At 32.4% G+C, this 8482-nt stretch overlaps 1 protein-coding gene across 2 annotated transcripts in view; it reads right to left on the bottom strand.

The window, feature by feature from the left end:
* The window catches only part of LOC142640737 (uncharacterized), a 44333-nt gene that overhangs the window by 32790 nt on the left and 3061 nt on the right, over positions 1 to 8482 (bottom strand). The gene's annotated exons all lie outside the window — the stretch shown is intronic.

Here is an 8482-nt window from a genome sequence, read left to right as displayed (position 1 = left end):
ATTGCGTTTGCTTTTCTTTACTGCAAGGAGGGAACCTATAGCAAATTATGTTTGCTTTTGTTGTTGAGTTGTCCTTCAGTATTTACTTTCCGGTATTTAGTTTATCATTTCCATATCATTATTTTTTTAATCTTCTCTTTGTTTTTTTAATCGGTTTGATGAGTGTTTAATATTCTCTCTAATTGTTTCACTTTTCTATATATATATATACTACTATTTAAAAGACTTCCTCTATTTGGAATGGACATTTCATTGGGTCCAAAATATCCCTACACCCTACATTTAAGTTGGCAAAACTTGGAAAAATGTTTTTGTAACTCTCACATAAAACATTATCTACAAAATGGGACCACACTTACCACACTAACTTTGGTTTTCAAACTCAGTTTGTTTCTTCCTTAGTTCTCTCAATTTCTGTGTTTATTTTCTTTCCACCATTATCATTTTTTTTTTTATTTGCTCCTACTCAATGATGTGTGTTATTGCTCTATTCTATTTCGATTTTAAACAAAAACAAATCAACAATCTTCTAATACTTTTTAATCATAGCCATGGCAACCTATCTATTGACAAGATTTTCGCAATTGATTTTTGTTGAATTTGGTACGTTACTCTGCCTTTTCTTCATTATTTCTAAAAGCTTACATTTGTGTTTGCTTTTCTTTGCTGCAAGGAGGGAACCTACAGCAAGTTACTTTTATTTTCATTTTTGAGTTGTCCTTTAGTATTAGGGGTGTCAATGTTTGACCCGATCCACGAACACGACATGAACTCATTACGGGATTTTGCGGGTTAAGGTTGGGCCTTAATGGGTTTGGGTCATAAACGGGTCGACTCGAAATTGACACGATAAGAAATGTGTCATAAGCAGGTCAACCCACGTAATTCGCAATAGACACGTTTGACACGTCAATTTATTTATGTCAATTTGAAATAACCCACTTAACACAACCTATTTAACTTATCTAACCAATAAATATTCATTTTATTTTAGATTTGTCAAATACCTTTTATATCCAACATATATTTTAAATTTAAAAAGAAAAGTGAATAATTACAAAAACTTATAAGGGATATAATTGGAAATTGAAACTTTACAAACTGTAGATCTCTAAACCCTATAAACCCTAAATCTCTAAACCTTCTTATAAATATCTTTTTTTTTTTTTTAGTTGTACTACTCACTATACTATCTTATAGTCTCACGCCCAATTCTCAAACTCAAAGTCTCAAATCAATTATTGCTTTCTTCTCTCTAATGTGTTTAGTGAGTTTTAGAATTAAAGAAAACCATTTTCTTGGTGATTCAAAATTCTGTAATAATTTTTTTTGCATAATGGTTTTGTTTTATAAAATTTCAACCCATGTGCCGTTATTAATATATAAGATATATTAATTGTTGATTAAGGCCACGGTTGTAGCTTTTGTCTTGTGCCGTGTGTTTTTTCTTTTTGGTGTTTGTATTAGTGTTAGACACCGTCTGCATATCTCGCAAGTGAGTTTATTGAGATAGTTTATAAACTAGAATCTATGGATGATAATCGTAGTCATAGTTAGGATTAGTCTACTGTTTGCTCCAATTCTTTTAATATTGATACTTAGCATTTGGTGAGTTCCAAGGATAGTGTATTTTTGTTGAACTATGTTATTTTATTTTTGTTAAACTATGTTATTTTGAATTTAGGTTGAAGTGTATGCATTTCTTTTGGAGTGTAAAAAATTTATTTCTAGATAAATGTTATATTTTTGTTGAACTATATATTTTAAATGTCAGTTAAAGACTTGAAGTGTATGCACTGCTTTTGGGATGTAAAAATAAATTATTTTTAGATAAAAGTTATATTTAATATTATGCAGGTTGAAATGGGTTGTGTTACATTCATGTCAACCCAACACGACTCGTTTATTAAGCGGATCAAATGGGTTGGGTCAGGTCAACTCGCTTTATTAATAGGTCGGGTTAGGGTTGAAAGATCATGACACGATTCTTAAATGGGTCGGATTAGGGTTGAGTCATTTAGTCAAATACCCCTACTTTGACACGACACGACACGAACCCGACACACTAACTCGAATTGACACCCCTATTTAGTATTTTCTTTCTAGTATTTGGTTTGTCTTATCTTTTTTTTAATCAGTTTGATTAGTGTTTAATATTCTTTCTAATTGTTTCATTTTTCTATACTACTATTTAAAGAGTTTTCCTTATTTGAAATTGACATTTCATTGTGTCCAAAAAACCCCTATACCCTACATTTAAGCATGGATAAAACTTTGTAAAATGATTTTGTAACTTAGATATAGCAGCGCTCCAAAATCCCACCACAATAAATATATCATTTTGCGCAGATACTATAGCGGCGTTGGGATGACCGCTGCAATAGGCACTCCTTTTTGCAGCGCTTTTTCTTAGTTATAGCAGCGGGTTGGACCACCGCAATAGACCTATAAATTTCCCCCAAAATTTCCTTCTGTTTTTTTTTGGCTTCCCACTTATTAGGTTTTCACTTTTCCCACTTATCATTCTCACTCTCACTCTCTCTCAATCCAAAACTCTCACTCTCTCCAAACTCTGAATCTGAAATCGAATCCGAAATCCTTAAACTTTCCATCCTCGCCGACAATAGCTTTTGCTTTAACGTCTTGTCCCGCTCTGCCACCAACCACCCTCTATGTCCCCGAGCTCGACCACATCATCCTCAAAGACAAAACCACCCTCCGCCCTTACGCCAAAATCTCTACCCCGTCCGCAAAACCATTATCGCCACCCGCATCAACCAGCTCTGAGCCAAGAACATCATTCCGATTTGTAAGATTTTTATTTTATTTTATTTTTGGTGATTAATCTGTACTCATTGTGCAAGGAATGTTCCATCTTCATCTCCATCTCCCAATCCAAAGGTACTCTTCCTCTCTCTCGGTTGCATCCCACTCAAGGTTTGGGTTTTTTTTTGGTTCTGTGATTTTATGAATTTAGTTAATTCATTGGGTATTTAAATTGGTATTAATTTATTGTGTTTAAATTATTGTATTTTTGGTTAATTTTCTGAGATCTATTTGGTTTATTTATTGTGTTTTTATTTTGGGTGTTTGAATTGGTATTGAATTTTGATGTCAGTGAAAGTAGTGTTTGAACAGCCAGCGTTCAGTTCAGCAAGGAGGCTAACAATCTCTACAACCTCAACTCCTACAAGCACTCTGGTCTCACTACTTTTTCCTCTCTCCCTATTATTCTGTTTGGTTCGTAAGAAAGTTTTGCAAGTTATATGGTTTTGATTAGTGTTGGAATTAGTTTTGTTTTAAGTTGTTGCTGATGTGTGTTTGTTTGGGTATTAAGGAAATGGATGGGGAATAGTGGATAAGTCCATAATACTTTGTTGATGTTGTGAATTAATTAGAAGTTGTTTTCTCTTTTAATAGAGAGTTAATTTGAATTTAGTTTTCAAACTTGAAAAATAATCAATGACGTTCATTATTTATTTTTTCCGACAGTTTTACACTAGTTTAAAAGTCCTTGAAGTTAGTTTTCAAACTTAAAAATTCATCAATGACATACATTATTTATTCTGTCTTAATTGGAGTTTTACATGAAATTAAAAGTCTTGTTTACTGTACTCCACAAGAAATGGCATCTTTAGATTCTAATCAAATTAAATGAGACCCTGATTCCATATTTTATTTTTTGGGATCAAATTATGATATAGTATAAGTCATATTACTATTAATTAGGATTGTCTTGAAGCTTAAATTGAAACTACGTTTATTAATTTGATTCTATTTGAGTTTTCTTCTTTTAATTTTTTTTCATAGAAACTGGAGCCACATTGTATAAGTATTTGCAAGTCTTGATTACGAAGATTAGGGTTTCATTGGGGGAAGCGAATTGGAGATCACGAGGATAGAAGAGGCCGCGTAGGCAACCCAGGAGTAGCCTGACATGTTTGGGAGGACGTCTATGGTGGATCCTGGTGGGGAGGGTCGGGTCGGGGCGGGTGGTATTGGGTTTGATGGAAGGAGAGCAAGTGGGAGGTGGTCGATGGGATCCATGCCCGGAATTGGGTCTGTCGTTGGGTCAGGGTCAGGCATTATCAGATCAGTGGAGATAAAAAAGACACAACAAAGTGAGAGAGACTATTATAAGATGAAGAAGAAGAAGAGGAATGGTTTATAAGTACGGGCTACGTTGTCGTTTTTTGCCTTCTCGTGTTTAAAAACCATCTTTCCTTTGGACTAAAAATTGTTGAGAAGTTACTGATTCTATAATAGCGTTGGTTTGAGAAATACTTTTAAAAACTATTTATAAGAAAATAAGAAAATAAATTATTTTTTTAACAATTTTTTTTTCTTAAAATGCTATTAAATTTTTTCTAAAATGTTAGGTTAACAAATGTTCTTAGGACACTTATTGACATATCCTTAATTGTTTTTTTTTAGAGTTTCACAACCTATTACGTCAGCTTCTGATGATATTTCTTTTAAAATATTCTAACACTCCGTTTGTTTCAATGGAAAACCTTGTGTAAAGATAGTTTTCCTTATTTTTCAGTGTTTGGTAGCATAAAAAAAGATGAGTCAAAAGAAAACTATCTTTGGTCAACATAAAAAATATGGCTTATTTTTAGAGATTGTTTTCCATTAAATTTTTTTGGAAAACAACTCTATCTCACAGCAAGCTAAATAAGGGAAGTTAGGAGGTTGTTTTTCAACTCATTTAAAGTTGCTACCAAACATTAGAAAATGAGATAGTTTTATAGAAAATTCTTTTTAGAAAATAACTCATTTTCTAGAAAACATCATTGTTGAAACAAACAGAGCGTAATTCTGATGATAAACAGTTATTATCAGACCAAGACACTAATCAGTTTTTGGTATAGACAAGGACTGAACCCCAAATCTCTTATTCAACCATCAAAGATTTCACCAATTGAGCTAATTGCAACCCACACCAGATCCTTAATTTTTATTATATACATTGTCACATATTTCACTTAGGATAAGGTTTTCTTTTTCTTTTTCTTTTTTTCTTCTTTTTCTTTTTGTTGAGAAACAAGGATATGGTTTTTTATACTACTATTTAAGTGGTTTCTTCGATTTGAAATAGAGGTCCAAAGTACATCTACAATCTACGTTTAAGTTAGGGCAAAACTTGGTAAAAATGCTTATGTAATTCTCATGAAAAACACTATCTACAAAATAGGACCACACTCACCACACTAACGTTGGTTTTCAAACTCTGTTTCTTCCTAATTCTCTCAATACTCTCAATTCTGTGTTAATCTTTTTTCCACTATTATCATCATTTTTTTAGTTGCTCTTACTCAACGATATGTATATTTGTTCATTTCTACTTTGGGTTATATATATATATTATAAGTGCATAATTGCACCTGGACCCAAAGACAATTACGGGCTCAGGCCCAATGAGCCTTAAACAATGAAATTTGTAGAGTGTGAGCTTGAAACCTAGGTTTGAAGTACTGAGAATTTGATAACAGGCTAAAAGTTACAAACACTTGTAAATAATAAACGATAATCGCAAATAGACCTCCTCAGACGTGAGCCTAGGACTACTTCTGTATTATTTCTCTTTCTTTCTTTAAAGGTTACAATTCTTAATTTCTTTCTTAGTTACCGACCCCCCCATTTCTTTGGCATTCACCCCCCTTAAATACTTCATTCCCTGATACTTTTTGGATAGTGACTAGAAGTTTCAGCCCTACTGTTCAGGGGTCACTTCCCCATTAATGCGGCCAGGAAGGTAGGTGCAGAGTCTTTGATGCGGAGGTGGCAGCCTTTGCTCTTGATATTTCTTTAACACTGGTGCATCTAGAAGGTTCAGGGCCTCCCCCTTTTAACCAACAGTCTTTCCAGAATTCTGCCTTGACCTTTGTAGTGAATCTCCGAGTTCTCTTGGAACGGTCCGAGAAGAAACTCGCCCTCGGCTGTATTCTCGGACCCTCGGCGTATGGGCCAATTTGCAGAGTTAACAAATTTTTAACTCTGGAGCAGGTCGGCCCTCCATGCTACAGCCCAAAGACCCATATGCCCACTTGGGTCCTTTTACTCCCCACATATATAATCAACAGTCTTCTAATACTTTTTAATTACAGCCATAGTAGCCTGTCTATTGATGAGATTTTTGCAATTGGTTTCTGTTGAATTTAGTACGTTACTTTGCATTTTCTTCATTATTTCTAAAAACTTACATATTGCATTTGCTTTTCTTTACTGCAAGGAGGGAACCTACAACAAATTACATTTGCTTTTATTTTTGAGTTGCCCTTCAGTATTTACTTTCCTGTATTTGGTTTATCATTTCCATATCATTATCTTCTTTTTTTCATTTCTTTTTTATTTTTATTTTTTATCTTCTCTTTGTTTTTTTTTAATCGGTTTGATGAGTGTTTAATATTCTCTCTAATTGTTTCATTTTTCTATATATATATATATATATATATATATATATATATATATATATATATACTACTATTTAAAAGACTTTCTCTATTTGGAATTGTTGGAAATAAAGGAGAGAAAATACCTGAATTTTCCTTGGAAACTACACAATTTGATTTACCAAAAGAGGTGGCGGAGATGAGGCGTGGACCAAGTCACTGTCTTGAGACAAATCGTGCCGTCTACGGTATATCCGATGTAGTTAGACAAATAGTTTCTGCACATTGTCCCCAGGATACAACAGCCTAGTCACCTTTGCTGATTATCCTTGTGAGCCTACACTGCTCATAGGATATAAGCTCTCTATAGTACTTTCTTTTCCCAGAAAATTTTGTAAAAGATAGAATATTTTTGTGAGTAGTAAGAAGCAATAGATGGTAAGTGTTTAGAAAAAAAATTGTTTTTTGAAAAGTTTGCAGCTTTGTAATTCAAAAATAAAAATGTGTATGAAACTTTTATTTCTTTCTATATATATATAGCCAGACATGTTGCTTATCCTTAGCCAAAAAAAAAAAAACGTTTGCCATTTTTAAAACTTTAAATGGTCATAAAAATATTGAAATCAATGTCTGATTCAATAGCTTTCTTTTTATATATAATATTATATATAAACCGGTCAAAACTTTTTTTTCTCCAAAGTTTGTATGTTGAGATAAGTTAATAGACAAAACAAGTTTGTCTTTTAGTGTCAAGATGCCATAAAAACAAAATAACAGCCACTACATGGCTGTCTTTTAAATACCAAGTAATAATTTCCTTCGAAATTTTGACTATACACAATAATTACAACCAAGAATGGAAAGTACTATATAATGCTATAACCCATCAACGGTAATTTACATAAATATATAGTTGTACATTTTCTAATACTTTCTATCTATAACGTTACTATTAAATATATTAAAAGAAACGTTTTAAAGCAAAAGTTTATAAAGGAAAGTATACTAAAAGTTGACAATATATGGTATTAAAATTCACATTAATTTTTAGAGATTTCCTAATTAAGACCATTGACAATAGCTATTCAAATTTTGAACTATATTTGAATTTTTCAAAATTTAGCAATTAACATCTCTGACATTAAGGGATAATTGATTTCCTCAATTCCCATAAATGAGTAAAATAAATATGATATTTTTTATAAAAATATCCAACAGGAATGAACATTTCATTAGGTCCAAAATATCCCTACACCTTACGTTTAATTAGGCAAAACTTGGTAAAAATATTTTTGTAACTCTCACATAAAATATTATCTACAAAATGGGACTACACTTACCACACTGACGTTGGTTTTCAAACTCATTTTGTTTCTTCCTTAGTTCTCTCAATTTGGCGTTAATTTGCTTTCCACCATTTTCATTTTTTTTTATTTGCTCCTACTCAATGATATGTGTTTTTGCTCTATTCTATTTTGATTTTAAACAAAAAACAAATCAACAATCTTCTAATACTTTTTAATCACAGCCATGGCAACCTAGCTATTGATGAGATTTTCGCAATTGATTTGTGTTGAATTTGGAATGTTACTTTGCCTTTTCTTTATTATTTCTAAAAGCTTACGTATTGTGTTTGCTTTTCTTTGCTGCAAGAATGGAACCTACAGCAAGTTACGTTTGCTTTCATTTTTGAGTTATCCTTTAGTATTTTCTTTCTAGTATTTGGTTTATCCTTTCCATATCATTATTTTACCTTATCTTTTTTTTTTAATCAGTTTGATTAGTGTTTTATTCTCTAATTGTTTCATTTTTCTATACTATTATTTAAAGAGTTTACCTTGTTTGGAATTGACATTTCATTGTGTCCAAAATACCGCTATACCCTATGTGAGAACAAAAGGTCTAGGGCTTGTTCTTAGGCCTTGGGCCTGATTCGAGGGTATTAAATTGTCCGAGAAGGGTTTAGTGGTAGTAACGATAGCGAACTTAAAAGCCCACAAGCAAATTGTTGCAAAAGAGGCTGATGGAAATAGTTCAAGGAGGTTCACCTCCTTGGCTAAATGAAGTGAAGATCATATGATATGCTG

This window comes from Castanea sativa, chromosome 6 (genome assembly GCF_040712315.1).
Source record: "Castanea sativa cultivar Marrone di Chiusa Pesio chromosome 6, ASM4071231v1".
Taxonomy (NCBI): domain Eukaryota; kingdom Viridiplantae; phylum Streptophyta; class Magnoliopsida; order Fagales; family Fagaceae; genus Castanea; species Castanea sativa.
Note: the sequence above shows the minus strand (reverse complement) of the source record. Positions and strands in the feature narration are given on the sequence as shown.